Source organism: Salvelinus namaycush, unplaced genomic scaffold, assembly GCF_016432855.1.
Source record: "Salvelinus namaycush isolate Seneca unplaced genomic scaffold, SaNama_1.0 Scaffold960, whole genome shotgun sequence".
Taxonomy (NCBI): Eukaryota; Metazoa; Chordata; class Actinopteri; order Salmoniformes; family Salmonidae; genus Salvelinus; species Salvelinus namaycush.
In genome coordinates, this window is record NW_024061709.1 from 80319 (window position 1) to 98296 (window position 17978).

The 17978-nt window shown below is 42.9% G+C and overlaps 1 pseudogene; it reads right to left on the reverse strand.

The window, feature by feature from the left end:
* Positions 1 to 204: 204 nt before the first annotated feature.
* LOC120043571 lies at positions 205 to 17671 on the reverse strand (annotated as a pseudogene).
* Between the last annotated feature and the right edge of the window lie 307 nt (positions 17672 to 17978).

A 17978-nucleotide genomic window follows, 5' to 3' on the forward strand; every position in this document is an offset into this window, starting at 1 on the left:
TTCAGTCCTACCAGGATATTCAGTCCTACCAGGATATTCAGTCCTAGCATGCCGGCTCTATCCTCTCTAAATTATGTTAAGTAAAATAACGTCATGTACATCATTTCTAAGCAGGTAAAATTGCAGTTGGGAATAAAACATTTTTTACAAACAAAATGTTTATAGTGCATCATGTGGAATATCTCATAAAAAATGTCAACTAGATGTATCTATATTCTTATTTTATTGTACATGATTAACATATTTAACATGGTTGCATATTCTTGGCATTATTAATGTAATCATATATTCAAAACAATGTTTAGCTTTTTTACTTACATGCATAACACATAGCTTATCATACCAAACAATACACATGGATAAACATGGGTTACAAAACCAGGCATATTCACAACATAACATTGTATACAGTCATTCACAATGATCCAGTGCAACACAATGAGACAGAGAAGCACAGCTCTTCCCTGTAGGTGAGGTCACGTGACAGTTGTTGGGTTGTGACACCTGTGCTAGTCACAATATGTTAACGCAATCAAATATACAATCTACACCAGTATAGACAGACACACCAGTATAGACAGACTAGTGTCCTGTCCAGGGGGTGTACTAGTATATTAATCTACACCAGTATAGTCAGACAGACTAGTGTCCTGTCCAGGGAGTGTACTAGTACATTAAGTTGCCTCACAGGCTCCTGCCCTTTGGTCCGCTCTGGCTTGGAAAAGGCTTCCTTATTTTGTCAGTATGCTCACCGAGTAAGATACTGCTCTAGAGAGATACTACTCCTATGATTAATCACTCTATGGCTGTGTGCTCCAAATGGCACCCTATTCCCTACATAGTACACTACTTTTAACCGCAGCCCTATGGGCTCTGGTCAATAGTAGTGCGCTATATAGGGAATAGGATGCCTTACCTTTTGGGACGCAACCTACATCAGCCTACATAAGTGATTAATTAATACAACCTTAGTTCTCCAGAGGGAGGAACGGTTCATAGTTAACTATGTGCTGAACGTAATGAGTTGGCAGATTACCTCATCGTATTAACAAGAGACAGGAAACAGATTAAGAGACAGGAAACAGAGTTAGAAAACATTTAGGAACATACATCAACACCTCTCTCCTCCATTGCCAGCAGTATGATTATGAAAAACAAACAGATGAAAAGAAACAAGATCATTCCCTACTTTTAAATGAAAGGGAACATTCTAGGCTAGGAAACATACTCGGCTAGGGAACATACTAGGCTAGAGAACATACTAGATTAGGAAACATACTCGGCTAGGGAACATACTAGGCTAGGGAACATTCTAGGCTAGGAAACATACTCGGCTAGGGAACATACTAGGCTAGAGAACATACTAGATTAGGAAACATACTCGGCTAGGGAACATACTCGGCTAGGGAACATTCTAGGCTAGGGAACATTCTAGGCTAGGGAACATACTAGGCTAGAGAACATACTAGATTAGGAAACATACTCGGCTAGGGAACATACTCGGCTAGGGAACATACTAGGCTAGGGAACATTCTAGGCTAGGGAACATTCTAGGCTAGGGAACATTCTAGACTAGGAAACATACTAGGCTAGGGAACATTCTAGGCTAGGGAACATTCTAGGCTAGGGAACATTCTAGGCTAGGGAACATTGTAGGCTAGGGAACATTGTAGGCTAGGGAACATTCTAGGCTTGGGAACATTCTAGGCTAGGGAACATTGTAGGCTAGGGAACATTCTAGGCTAGGGAACATTCTAGGCTAGGGAACATTCTAGGCTAGGGAACATTCTAAGCTAGGGAACATTCTAGGCTAGGGAACATTCTAGACTAGGGAACATTCTAGACTAGGGAACATTCTTTCAGTTAGTTTAAGCTATGCTCATATTCCAGATGCACAACCATCCCATAGGTCATGTGGAATTATACCTACTGTAAATTATACATGCTGTAAATGGTACATACTGTAAATGATAAATATGGCAGGCTTACACCATGACTTCTCTGTTAAAGACAGTAAATTCCTCTGATTTGCCTCCAACACCTCTGTCCCTAATCTCCGTGTTTCTTTCTAAAGGCCTCGGTTAGAAGGTTTCCCCCTGCAGCTCAACTGTTGGTTGGTGAGCGACGTAGTAGCCATGTAACAGCAAAACAGAAACGTTGGAAGAACATTCATCAGGTAGCTAAGCGCCTTCACATTAAGTTCTAGCTGCTGTATGGGCACGAGCCATACTCTGGTGGAACTCAGAGAGATGTGTTCCAGAGGGTCATTGGGGATCTAAGAGCGTATTAGTTTGACAGGAGGGATGGGGGATTGATATAGATTTCTGTAATGAAAGACTTTTGAGGAATCCACAGTGGAGCTTAACACACTATTAAATCCACTCAACTCCCAGCAGGGAGGAGAACAGATGGAGAGAGTTGATGTTTCTGTACTGTATTATCTGGAGACAATCTCTTTATGATATGACCTTTAGGCTTATAGGGGAGGACAGGGGTGAGAGGGTCAAGCCTGAGAGACTGGTGCTCTACTCTACATAATACTGTATACATTGCCTTACTTGCTGTGTGGGGTCATTTGGTGCACAAGCAATGACGAGCGCCGGCATTTTTTTGTGAAGATGGGAATAGGACTAAACAGGAAATTCAATATCCCTGCCACTGGGAGGAGTCAGAATGTGTTCCATCTGATACTACTGGAGGAGTCAGAATGTGTTCCATCTGATACTACTGGGAGGAGTCAGAATGTGTTCCATCTGATACTACTGGGAGGAGTCAGAATGTGTTCCATCTGATACTACTGGGAGGAGTCAGAATGTGTTCCATCTGATACTACTGGGAGGAGTCAGAATGTGTTCCATCTGATACTACGGGGAGGAGTCAGAATGTGTTCCATCTGATACTACGGGGAGGAGTCAGAATGTGTTCCATCTGATACTATGGGGAGGAGTCAGAATGTGTTCCATCTGATACTACTGGGAGGAGTCAGAATGTGTTCCATCTGATACTACTGGGAGGAGTCAGAATGTGTTCCATCTGATACTACTGGGAGGAGTCAGAATGTGTTCCATCTGATACTATGGGGAGGAGTCAGAATGTGTTCCATCTGATACTACTGGGAGGAGTCAGAATGTGTTCCATCTGATACTACTGGGAGGAGTCAGAATGTGTTCCATCTGATACTACTGGGAGGAGTCAGAATGTGTTCCATCTGATACTACTGGGAGGAGTCAGAATGTGTTCCATCTGATACTACGGGGAGGAGTCAGAATGTGTTCCATCTGATACTATGGGGAGGAGTCAGAATGTGTTCCATCTGATACTACTGGGAGGAGTCAGAATGTGTTCCATCTGATACTACTGGGAGGAGTCAGAATGTGTTCCATCTGATACTACTGGGAGGAGTCAGAATGTGTTCCATCTGATACTACGGGGAGGAGTCAGAATGTGTTCCATCTGATACAACTGGGAGGAGTCAGAACCCTGAAAATGATTCTCTTAGTATTTCTGTTTTAAAGCTAGTATTTTCATGTTTAAATTGAACAACAAAGTTAAAATAAATATGTGATTTTTGTCGAGACACTAACATAATGGGAGCCATTGGAGAGAAGATTCAATCTGAACGTACTATTTATATGTAGATACAGATTGATTTTGAAATACTAACGTAATGAGAGCTTCTGAAGATCTGCAATATTTTCAGTAACAATGGGAAGAATGCCAACCAACACAGTCTCTTCTGTAGCTCAGTCTTTGTTCCCGTGGCTTGGGGCTCAGAGAAGCTCAGACAGAGAAAATGCCACGTCCCAAACCTGTAGTCTGGAAAGGTCAGTGTCTTGGCCACTACAGACCTCTCACAGGGTCAGGATGTTGACATTTAGTCAATTCTCTCACTTTATCCCCAGGATCTCAGCAGGATTTGACCAGTATTGCTTATTGTGTGAAGTTTCTTCAGTTGTTTTTAGTTTCGTCCTACTTCTGAAGACCTACTTCTGTTTAGACCAGGAAGCCGGCCAGCTGAGATTCAGTTGAAGGGATCTCCCGCTCAGTTCAACATGACATAGAAAGATCACCGCTCGTATGTTCACAGACACATCCATCAGCCTAGTTTTATGCCAAAAGGATGAACAGAAATGCAACATCATGTTTTGAGGAAGGTAATGTACAAAACCCATACAGTCCCTCTCATGAACACTCCCTCCATCTTGGTTTGAAAGACATTGGAAAAAAGGTTACCACCTCTTTCGGAGATAACCGAATACAAGATGGCGTTTGTTTTCCAGTCGAGTGTTCCCTTCGCCCTAGAAAACATAGGTAGCTGAGATGGCGTACTTATACAAACTATATGCTGTTCCCTCCTCCAGGCTCTTCTGTACAATCTCAATGGTACACACACACACACAACATGAACTGACGCTATGTTTAAAGATAAGAGGACTATTCACAACACAACCAACTGTACAGACGATCTGCTACTTTACACAAGGATATAGACAGCATTGTGATGAGCTACTCTCAAGACAGCTAGCTGTCTGTCTGTCTGCTCCGGGTTAAAACAGTTTTAACTACAAACCAGCAACTACGATTTAGAATATATTATACAGAAAGGGCTTTGTACCCAAACGGCACCCTATTCCCTATATAGTGCACCACTTTTGATTAGGGCCCATAGAGAATAGGGTGCCACTTAGGATGCAGGGAAGGTTCCTTCAGGGGAGGTTTTTAGGTGGTCAAGCCTCGTCATAATAATGCTTTGTGACGTAGCTACGCCTCATAGAATCCCATTTATTGCTTCGCCTGATAGCTTTCATTCATCTTTTTTTATCTGTTACGTTGAATAAGAATCATTATATTTACGTTTATATCAGTTCCTTTTGTCTTTTCATCAGACATTACTAATATTGAAATAACATGAGTTTAAGAATACTGTTTCTTGGAAGTGCTTACAAGTAGGTGCAAAACAATATAATCACATATATCTCATTGAATGCAACCTAAGATTCAGGTATGAGTGAACGTAATGTCAATATTTCCAGATGTCGATCTGCTCCATTTTAAATAGACATCCTGAGAGGTTGAACCAACAGTGTATCAAACATAAATAAAGGACCCCCGTCTATAGTCCTTTAGTGGGGACAGACTGGCGGTCTGGTGGTACTGAACAGATTCTTCCCTGCTTTTCATTCTCACTCAGTTGTGTGGAGAGGAACCCGGACTGTCTTTAGCGTCCCGTGTACACAAAATCTGAAGAGAGTAAGACAAAATAAAGGTACATTTAGTCAAATATTATGTCAAACACGTGTACTAAATGTACCCTTCCGTATGACTAAGTCGTTTAGACGGTTTAGGGGATTATCGTTTTAGCGACTCAAAATGGAACTGTGATTAAAGCCATAGAGTTAGACATACTGGAACGGGACATTGCCATCAAGTCAATGTTCTCCGGTGGGGGGACCAGCTGCCATGTTGGCTTTGTCCGTTCCAGTCATGGTAATTCTATTGGTAGGCTTACAGCCGTCTGTCCGTGCTTGTAATTCTAATTATATTGGTAGACCTATATCTATAGTCTGGATATAGAGTCTTGGTATGGTGGTATAGTCTTACCATGGTAGTAGTCTGGATATAGAGTCTTGGTATAGTCTTACCATGGTAGTAGTCTGGATATATAGTCTTGGTATAGTCTTACCATGGTAGTAGTCTGGATATATAGTCTTGGTATAGTCTTACCATGGTAGTAGTCTGGATATAGAGTCTTGGTATGGTGGTATAGTCTTACCATGATAGTAGTCTGGATATATAATCTTGGTATAGTCTTACCATGGTAGTAGTCTGTATATATAGTCTTGGTATGGTGGTATAGTCTTACCATGGTAGTAGTCTGGATATATAATCTTGGTATAGTCTTACCATGGTAGTAGTCTGGATATATAGTCTTGGTATAGTGGTATAGTCTTACCATGGTAGTAGTCTGGATATATAGTCTTGGTATAGTCTTACCATGGTAGTAGTCTGTATATATAGTCTTGGTATGGTGGTATAGTCTTACCATGGTAGTAGTCTGGATATAGAGTCTTGGTATAGTGGTATAGTCTTACCACGGTAGTAGTCTGGGTTGAAGTTCTCATAGATGGGGTAGAGAGGGTTCTCCTGCTCACTACGGAGCTTCCTGGCTCTCAGGACATCTCGAACACACTGGTGGAGGAAGGAGTACTGGTACTGTGGGGTGGACAGCATTTACATCAATATCATCAACACTACTGTTTATCTGCTGTGGGGAGGACAGCATTTACATCAATATCATCAACACTACTGTTCATCTGCTGTGGGGAGGACAGCATTCACATCAATATCATCAATACTACTGTTCATCTGCTGTGGGGAGGACAGCATTTACATCAATACTACTGTTCATCTGCTGTGATGAGGACAGCATTCACATCCATATCATCAACACTACTGTTCATCTGCTGTGGGGAGGACAGCATTTACATCCATACTACTGTTCATCTGCTGTGGGGAGGACAGCATTCACATCAATACTACTGTTCATCTGCTGTGGGGAGGACAGCATTCACATCAATACTACTGTTCATCTGCTGTGGGGAGGACAGCATTCACATCAATACTACTGTTCATCTGCTGTGGGGAGGACAGCATTCACATCCATATCATCAACACTACTGTTCATCTGCTGTGGGGAGGACAGCATTCACATCAATACTACTGTTCATCTGCTGTGGGGAGGACACCATTCACATCCATATCATCAACACTACTGTTCATCTGCTGTGGGGAGGACAGCATTCACATCAATACTACTGTTCATCTGCTGTGGGGAAGACAGCATTCACCGGCTATATACACTGCTCAAAAAAATAAAGGGAACACTTAAACAACACAATGTAACTCCAAGTCAATCACACTTCTGTGAAATCAAACTGTCCACTTAGGAAGCAACACTGATTGACAATACATTTCACATGCTGTTGTGCAAATGGAATAGACAAAAGGTGGAAATTATAGGCAATTAGCAAGACACCCCCAATAAAGGAGTGGTTCTGTAGGTGGTGACCACAGACCACTTCTCAGTTCCTATGCTTCCTGGCTGATGTTTTGGTCACTTTTGAATGCTGGCGGTGCTTTCACTCTAGTGGTAGCATGAGACGGAGTCTACAACCCACACACGTGGCTCAGGTAGTGCAGCTCATCCAGGATGGCACATCAATGCGAGCTGTGGCAAGAAGGTTTGCTATGTCTGTCAGCGTAGTGTCCAGAGCATGGAGGCACTACCAGGAGACAGGCCAGTACATCAGGAGACGTGGAGGAGGCCGTAAGAGGGCAACAACCCAGCAGCAGGACCGCTACCTCCGCCTTTGTGCAAGAAGGAGCAGGAGGAGCACTGCAGAGCCCTGCAAAATGACCTCCAGCAGGCCACAAATGTGCATGTGTCTGCTCAAACGGTCAGAAACAGACTCCATGAGGGTGGTATGAGGGCCCGACGTCCACAGGTGGGGGTTGTGCTTACAGCCCAACACCGTGCAGGACGTTTGGCATTTGCCAGAGAACACCAAGATTGGCAAATTCGCCACTGGCGCCCTGTGCTCTTCACAGATGAAAGCAGGTTCACACTGAGCACATGTGACAGACGTGACAGTCTGGAGACGCCGTGGAGAACGTTCTGCTGCCTGCAACATCCTCCAGCATGACCGGTTTGGCGGTGGGTCAGTCATGGTGTGGGGTGGCATTTCTTTTGGGGGCCGCACAGCCCTCCATGGGCTCGCCAGAGGTAGCCTGACTGCCATTAGGTACCGAGATGAGATCCTCAGACCCCTTGTGAGACCATATGCTGGTGCGGTTGGCCCTGGGTTCCTCCTAATGCAAGACAATGCTAGACCTCATGTGGCTGGAGTGTGTCAGCAGTTCCTGCAAGAGGAAGGCATTGATGCTATGGACTGGCCCGCCCATTCCCCAGACCTGAATCCAATTGAGCACATCTGGGACATCATGTCTCGCTCCATCCACGAATGCCATGTTGCACCACAGACTGTCCAGGAGTTGGCGGATGCTTTAGTCCAGGTCTGGGAGGAGATCCCTCAGGAGACCATCCGCCACCTCATCAGGAGCATGCCCAGGCGTTGTAGGGAGGTCATACAGGCACGTGGAGGCCACACACACTACTGAGCCTCATTTTGACTAGTTTTAAGGACATTACATCAAAGTTGGATCAGCCTGTAGTGTGGTTTTCCACTTTAATTTTGAGTGTGACTCCAAATCCAGACCTCCATGGGTTGATAAATTTGATTTCCATTGATAATTTTTGTGTGATTTTGTTGTCAGCACATTCAATTATGTAAAGAAAAAAGTATTTAATAAGAATAGTTCATTCATTCAGATCTAGGATGTGTTATTTTAGTGTTTCCTTTATTTTTTTGAGCAGTGTATTATCACTGGGCGTCACTGGCTATATATTATCACTGGCTATATATTATCACTGGGCATCACTGGCTATATATTACCACTGGCTATATATTACCACTGGCTATATATTATCACTGGCTATATATTATCACTGGGCATCACTGGCTATATATTACCACTGGCTATATATTACCACTGGCTATATATTACCACTGGCTATATATTATCACTGGCTATATATTATCACTGGTAATATATTATCACTGGCCATATATTATCACTGGCTATATATTATCACTGGGCATCACTGGCTATATATTATCACTGGCTATATATTACCACTGGCTATATATTACCACTGGCTATATATTATCACTGGTAATATATTATCACTGGCTATATATTATCACTGGTAATATATTATCACTGGCTATATATTATCACTGGCTATATATTATCACTGGGCATCACTGGCTATATATTATCACTGGCTATATATTATCACTGGGCATCATTGGCTATATATTATCACTGGTAATATATTATCACTGGCTATATATTATCACTGGCTATATATTATCACTGGGCATCACTGGCTATATATTACCACTGGCTATATATTACCACTGGCTAAAATATTATCACTGGTAATATATTATCACTGGCTATATATTATCACTGGTAATATATTATCACTGGCTATATATTATCACTGGCTATATATTATCACTGGGCATCACTGGCTATATATTATCACTGGCTATATATTATCACTGGGCATCACTGGCTATATATTATCACTGGCTATATATTATCACTGGTAATATATTATCACTGGCTATATATTATCACTGGCTATATATTATCACTGGGCATCACTGGCTATATACACTGCTCAAAAAAATAAAGGGAACACTTAAACAACACAATGTAACTCCAAGTCAATCACACTTCTGTGAAATCAAACTGTCCACTTAGGAAGCAACACTGATTGACAATAAATTTCACATGCTGTTGTGCAAATGGAATAGACAAAAGGTGGAAATTATAGGCAATTAGCAAGACACCCCCAATAAAGGAGTGGTTCTGTAGGTGGTGACCACAGACCACTTCTCAGTTCCCATGCTTCCTGGCTGATGTTTTGGTCACTTTTGAATGCTGGCGGTGCTTTCACTCTAGTGGTAGCATGAGACGGAGTCTACAACCCACACACGTGGCTCAGGTAGTGCAGCTCATCCAGGATGGCACATCAATGCGAGCTGTGGCAAGAAGGTTTGCTATGTCTGTCAGCGTAGTGTCCAGAGCATGGAGGCACTACCAGGAGACAGGCCAGTACATCAGGAGACGTGGAGGAGGCCGTAAGAGGGCAACAACCCAGCAGCAGGACCGCTACCTCCGCCTTTGTGCAAGAAGGAGCAGGAGGTGCACTGCCAGAGCCCTGCAAAATGACCTCCAGCAGGCCAGAAATGTGCATGTGTCTGCTCAAACGGTCAGAAACAGACTCCATGAGGGTGGTATGAGGGCCCGACGTCCACAGGTGGGGGTTGTGCTTACAGCCCAACACCGTGCAGGACGTTTGGCATTTGCCAGAGAACACCAAGATTGGCAAATTCGCCACTGGCGCCCTGTGCTCTTCACAGATGAAAGCAGGTTCACACTGAGCACATGTGACAGACGTGACAGTCTGGAGACGCCGTGGAGAACGTTCTGCTGCCTGCAACATCCTCCAGCATGACCGGTTTGGCGGTGGGTCAGTCATGGTGTGGGGTGGCATTTCTTTGGGGGGCCACACAGCCCTCCATGGGCTCGCCAGAGGTAGCCTGACTGCCATTAGGTACCGAGATGAGATCCTCAGACCCCTTGTGAGACCATATGCTGGTGCGGTTGGCCCTGGGTTCCTCCTAATGCAAGACAATGCTAGACCTCATGTGGCTGGAGTGTGTCAGCAGTTCCTGCAAGAGGAAGGCATTGATGCTATGGACTGGCCCGCCCATTCCCCAGACCTGAATCCAATTGAGCACATCTGGGACATCATGTCTCGCTCCATCCACGAACGCCATGTTGCACCACAGACTGTCCAGGAGTTGGCGGATGCTTTAGTCCAGGTCTGGGAGGAGATCCCTCAGGAGACCATCCGCCACCTCATCAGGAGCATGCCCAGGCGTTGTAGGGAGGTCGTACAGGCACGTGGAGGCCACACACACTACTGAGCCTCATTTTGACTAGTTTTAAGGACATTACATCAAAGTTGGATCAGCCTGTAGTGTGGCTTTCCACTTTAATTTTGAGTGTGACTCCAAATCCAGACCTCCATGGGTTGATAAATTTGATTTCCATTGATAATTTTTGTGTGATTTTGTTGTCAGCACATTCAATTATGTAAAGAAAAAAGTATTTAATAAGAATAGTTCATTCATTCAGATCTAGGATGTGTTATTTTAGTGTTCCCTTTATTTTTTTGAGCAGTGTATTATCACTGGGCGTCACTGGCTATATATTATCACTGGCTATATATTATCACTGGCTATATATTATCACTGGGCATCACTGGCTATATATTACCACTGGCTATATATTATCACTGGCTATATATTATCACTGGTAATATATTATCACTGGCTATATATTATCACTGGCTATATATTATCACTGGGCATCACTGGCTATATATTATCACTGGCTATATATTACCACTGGCTATATATTACCACTGGCTATATATTATCACTGGTAATATATTATCACTGGCTATATATTATCACTGGTAATATATTATCACTGGCTATATATTATCACTGGCTATATATTATCACTGGGCATCACTGGCTATATATTATCACTGGCTATATATTATCACTGGGCATCACTGGCTATATATTATCACTGGCTATATATTATCACTGGGCATCACTGGCTATATATTATCACTGGCTATATATTACCACTGGCTATATATTACCACTGGCTATATATTATCACTGGTAATATATTATCACTGGCTATATATTATCACTGGTAATATATTATCACTGGCTATATATTATCACTGGCTATATATTATCACTGGGCATCACTGGCTATATATTATCACTGGCTATATATTATCACTGGGCATCACTGGCTATATATTATCACTGGCTATATATTATCACTGGGCATCACTGGCTATGTATTATCACTGGCTATGTATTATCACTGGGCATCACTGGCTATGTATTATCACTGGCTATGTATTATCACTGGGCATCACTGGCTATGTATTATCACTGGCTATATATTATCACTGGTAATATATTATCACTGACTATATATTATCACTGGCTATATATTATCACTGGGCATCACTGGCTATATATTATCACTGGCTATATATTATCACTGGGCATCACTGGCTATATATTATCACTGGCTATGTATTATCACTGGGCATCACTGGCTATATATTATCACTGGCTATATATTACCACTGGGCATCACTGGCTAAAATTGACGTTCATTATACTCACCGAAATGTACCAACTCATGGAAACAGTTCTGTTGAATGAATTGCGACTTTTATTCTGTGCTATCGTTACCTCTGTTTGCACCATGTGAGAGCGGTGCAGGCGGAGGTCAAACACACAGCCGTAGACATCCACTGTTCCTATGCTGTCCAGCTGTTGAAGGACCCGGTCCAGAACCATGAACGTCCCTGTACGACCCACTCCAGCACTGAGGGAGATAGGGACGGAGAGAGAGAGAGAAAGCAAGAGAAAAGGGGAAGAGAGAGAGAGAGAGAAGAGTGATTGATGTAATTTACACAACATTTACCATTGAGATCCATGTATTTATACACTTGTGGTAAATCATATTAAAATCATTTGATATGGGTATTTAATTGAATTGGTGTGCCTCCACAGCTACCATCCTGATTGAAGGATTTCTCCTTTGACACACACACACACACACACGCACACGCACACGCACACGCACACGCACACGCACACACACACGCACACACAGTAATGATAAATGATGACGATCAATCACAATCCATCATCCAGGACGCTGCACATAATATCCGTCCAGCTGGATGATGTGCTTCACTGAAACACAGTTCACCACGTGCTTCACTGAAACACAGTACACCACGTGCTTCACTGAAACACAGTACACCACATGCTTCACTGAAACACAGTACACCAGTACTAACAGAGTTCTCTCTCCACTTTGACGGCACAACTAACATCTGGTACATAAGCGGGAGCTGGTCAGGGTCAGGAGTTCACTGGTCGAGGCTCTAGACGTCACCAACAGTGATGGAATGGCAGACTCCTGTAGCTGAGAGCGATACCCGCGTCGGGAGAAAGAGTCACTGCCGAGTAATGGACTGTCCTCTGGCAGAAAAACTACCCTTACTTACTTCTCCTTCCTGTAAAGTGTGTTGTGGCTTAACGACCCTTATTTACTTCTCCTTCCTGTAAAGTGTGTTGTGGCTTATCGACCCTTATTTACTTCTCCTTCCTGTAAAGTGTGTTGTGGCTTATCGACCCTTATTTACTTCTCCTTCCTGTAAAGTGTGTTGTGGCTTATCGACCCTTATTTACTTCTCCTTCCTGTAAAGTGTGTTGTGGCTTAACGACCCTTATTTACTTCTCCTTCCTGTAAAGTGTGTTGTGGCTTATCGACCCTTACTTACTTCTCCTTCCTGTAAAGTGTGTTGTGGCTTATCGACCCTTATTTACTTCTCCTTCCTGTAAAGTGTGTTGTGGCTTATCGACCCTTATTTACTTCTCCTTCCTGTAAAGTGTGTTGTGGCTTAACGACCCTTATTTACTTCTCCTTCCTGTAAAGTGTGTTGTGGCTTATCGACCCTTATTTACTTCTCCTTCCTGTAAAGTGTGTTGTGGCTTAACGACCCTTACTTACTTCTCCTTCCTGTAAAGTGTGTTGTGGCTTAACGACCCTTACTTACTTCTCCTTCCTGTAAAGTGTGTTGTGGCTTAACGACCCTTACTTACTTCTCCTTCCTGTAAAGTGTGTTGTGGCTTATCGACCCTTACTTACTTCTCCTTCCTGTAAAGTGTGTTGTGGCTTATTGACCCTTATTTACTTCTCCTTCCTGTAAAGTGTGTTGTGGCTTAACGACCCTTATTTACTTCTCCTTCCTGTAAAGTGTGTTGTGGCTTATCGACCCTTACTTACTTCTCCTTCCTGTAAAGTGTGTTGTGGCTTATCGACCCTTATTTACTTCTCCTTCCTGTAAAGTGTGTTGTGGCTTAACGACCCTTACTTACTTCTCCTTCCTGTAAAGTGTGTTGTGGCTTAACGACCCTTACTTACTTCTCCTTCCTGTAAAGTGTGTTGTGGCTTATTGACCCTTATTTACTTCTCCTTCCTGTAAAGTGTGTTGTGGCTTAACGACCCTTATTTACTTCTCCTTCCTGTAAAGTGTGTTGTGGCTTAACGACCCTTACTTACTTCTCCTTCCTGTAAAGTGTGTTGTGGCTTAACGACCCTCATTTACTTCTCCTTCCTGTAAAGCGTGTTGTGGCTTATCGACCCTTACTTACTTCTCCTTCCTGTAAAGTGTGTTGTGGCTTATCGACCCTTACTTCTCCTTCCTGTAAAGTGTGTTGTGGCTTATCAACCCTTACTTACTTCTCCTTCCTGGAAAGTGTGTTGTGGCTTATCGACCCTTACTTACTTCTCCTTCCTGGAAAGTGTGTTGTGGCTTATCTGTGAACTTTACATTCCTGTTGATCTGATCCTGAAGGAGTGTAGATCACCATCAGCCAGGTTCATCTCATTTCTGTCTATATAGAGCTGAGGGTGGTCCAGTTCACCATCAGCCAGGTTCATACATTAAAAACCAAAGTCTATCAGAATTCCAGTCATTCCAATAAATGTTATACCTCTTGGTCTTCAGGAAAAGGACTTGGAAATATGGAAGTATAGATCAGCCTAGTTGTTTAACCTGAGGCCAAACATTCCCTCATTGTGAAAAGTAACTAAGGACAGAGGAAGTGTCAAACACCCTGCTTATCGATCAAAACTAAGGACTTATTAGCCAGCCCTACTCTGTCGTTGATGATTTTTCATGGAGGACTGATTAGGCTCATTGATTTGAAAAATAAAAGCTGCGCTCATGAATTGGCATGCTTTGAGCACTACTGAAAAGTGCCATTTACATGTGATTAATGAATGTCATATGCTGCATTTGCTACAGGCCTGTTGTTGACCTTTAAGTTGGTGACACTTTGATATATTGATAATATGCAGCTGTTTAAAGGGCAAATCCACCGATGAAACAATAACAAAACGGACACCCCGCCTCTGCTTTGGTAAAAAGCTGAGGGAGGGGCCTGGAGAAATGTAACCACTCTCAGATTAATAGACAGAGCTATGGATGCAAGGACTGACCATCCATGATATCAACATTATTGTTTTAACCATGTTATGAGGCTATACAGTGTTTGTTTACATTCATGTTGTTTACAAACATTGGAGAAAAACAAGCTTATATTTGGGTTCTGATGGGGTATGACAGTTCAACTAAACTCAAGAAGCATTTATAAGTTATATTCTTCAAGAATCAATGGGTATATTTATATATACATTTATAAATACAAAAAATGGATGTAGCAACTACATATTGCCCCTTTAAGTCTATCCAAAGTGTGTGAGTTTGAGCAGGTGTCCATTACGTCTATGGATTATTATTTTTTATCAGCATGAATTAGATTGAGCAATATAATCCACACATTTATTTGATAGGCTGGGATCCGCACTATGCAGCTGTTTCCAGAGCACATTTTAAACTGGCTGTCCACTGGTTTCAAAAACAATGAATGATAGACATCTTAAACTTCTTGAATTCAACTATTATTAGGTTCAAATACACATTTAGATTTGTGAACAGACATCCACAACAACCACAATCTGTAAAGCGCAAATAGCTAAATGAGAGAGCAGCAGTGTGATTCACATCAATACGTTATGTAGATATCAATAATAAGTGATATCTGTATCGTCGTAGACTACACCACTGCTGTCATCCTGACCTCCAAGTGTTTATTCAAGTTGGAAAGTCTTTGGATGCCGACAGCAGTCGCACCATTGGAAGACAACTTGGACTGTAGCCTACAAAAGCCTATTCCTGCTCTTTTCCCACAATCCATCAAACATATTTGGTGTGTCATCATAGTGGTCTCTGACTTGTGGTCAGACTTGCTCAGGGGGAACAAATGTAAACTTGCACCTTTTTTCAATGCTGATTTGAATGTCATTGAGAAAACAGAGAAGTGTCAAAGATTTTTTTTTCTTCTCGCAAACATCTTTTTTAAATTTAAAAGTAATCCTCGAAGTAATCATCGAGTTTTTCAAAAGTATCTGATTACAATAATTTAGCTGGTAACGGATTACAGTTACTGTTTTTTTGTAATCCCTTACATGTAATCTGTTACTCCCCAACCCTGCGAGGGGACTAGTCTAATGTATGGAGCTGATCAATTATTCATCGGCCTCACTACATTTTCTCAGTCACGTTGCTTGAATTTTCTTTGACTCATGTCTGCCAAGGGGGAAACTTTTTCTGGTGGGAGACGAACCCTCTGACTCCGCTAAGTTTACATCTACACTGGCATCGTTTCCTGAGTTTGAACACACACACACACACACACACACACACACACACACACACACACACACACACACACACACACACACACACACACACACACACACACCACACACAATCTCCCCTTCCACACACACCGATGTGGCCCTTACACCTACCTGCAGTGAACAACGGTGGCTCCAGTGCTGGGGCTCTGTCGATGTAGTCCCTGACGGTCCGTACGAACTCGATGAGGGACTGGGTGGTCTCAGGGACCCCGTGGTCTGGCCACACCGTGTAGTGGAAGTGTCTCACCACCCGAGGGAAGCTGGGACGACCCTCCTGAAGAGACACAGATTGAGGGATATTCAGGACAGGAATGCAGGGTATTTCCTCTTGGGGGCTTCCCGAGTGGCGCAGCGGTCTAAGGTACTGTATCTCAGTGCAAGAGGTGACACTACAGTCCTGTTTGAATCTAGGCTGAATCACATCCGGCCGTGATTGGGAGTCCCCATAGGGCGGCGCACAATTGGCCCAGCGTCGTCCCGGGTTTGGCCGGGGTAGACCGTCATTGTAAATAAGAATTTGTTCTTAACTGACTTACCTGGTTAAATAAAAGGTTAAATAAAATATAAATAAATACATTTAAAAAAAAATAAAGTCGGACCTCCACACCAGGTCTAGAAATGTACTTTGTAGATCAGGATCTAAGCGATTAGAGGATTGAACAGTTTGATCTGTCTTGGTACTGATGGTGTAAATAAAAACAGGTCGTCCTAGTGAACTGAAAGCTCTTCAGTTGGGCTACAGCTTTCAATAGAGTGACAGTAACAGAGAAGCTGCCATATTATCTGAGGTGAATGTTACTGAGGTGAATGTTTCTGAGGTGATTGTTACTGAGGTGATTGTTACTGAGGTGATTGTTACTTGAGGTGATTGTTACTGAGGTGATTGTTACTGAGGTGATTGTTACTGAGGTGATTGTTACTGAGGTGATTGTTACTGAGGTGATTGTTTCTGAGGTGATTGTTACTGAGGTGATTGTTACTGAGGTGATTGTTTCTGAGGTGATTGTTACTGAGGTGATTGTTACTGTGAGGGTGATTGTTACTGAGGTGATTGTTTACTGAGGTGAAGTGACAGTGTTCTGAGGTGATTGTTACTGCGGTGATTGTTACTGAGGTGATTGTTTCTGAGGTGATTGTTACTGAGGTGGATTGTTACTGAGGTGATTGTTACTGAGGTGAATGTTTCTGAGGGTAGAATGTTTCTGAGGTGATTGTTACTGAGGTGATTGTTACTGAGGTGATTGTATACTGAGGTGATTGTTTCTGAGGTGATTGTTTCGTGAGGTGAATGTTTCTGAGGTGATTGTACTGAGGTGATTGGTTACTGGAGGTGAGTGTTTACTGAGGTGATTGTTTCTGAGGTGATTGTTACTGAAGTGGATTGTTTCTGAGGTGATTGTTACTGAAGTGATTGTTCTGAGGGTGATTGTTTCTGAGGTGATTGTTACTGAAGTGAATGTTACTCACAGAGCTGATCTTGAACTCCCTGATTGTCCATGTCAGCCAGGACAGACGTCAGACAGCATTTGAACCACCAGGTCCTCCATGTACAGAGGCTCCAGGTCAGCCGGCCGTAGTGGTCACACTTCACCTGGACGGGGACAACAATAACCACGGTTAGACCATTACATCTCTTGATTTGTTGAATGACTGACTGGTGATTAAGGGATTGAGTTATTTATCGAATAGTTCGTTCATTTATTCATTTGTTTGTTTTTCCGTTCGTTCGTTCGTCCATCCATCTATCCCCATTCATTCATCCCTCTATCCATCCAAATGTCCCACTCAAAGTAAATTCCAATAATATCAGACTTTTTATGTCTAATCAAATCAAGGGGGGGGGGGGGGGGGGGGGGGGGGGGGGGGGGGGGGGGGGGGGGGGGGGGGGGGGGGGGGGG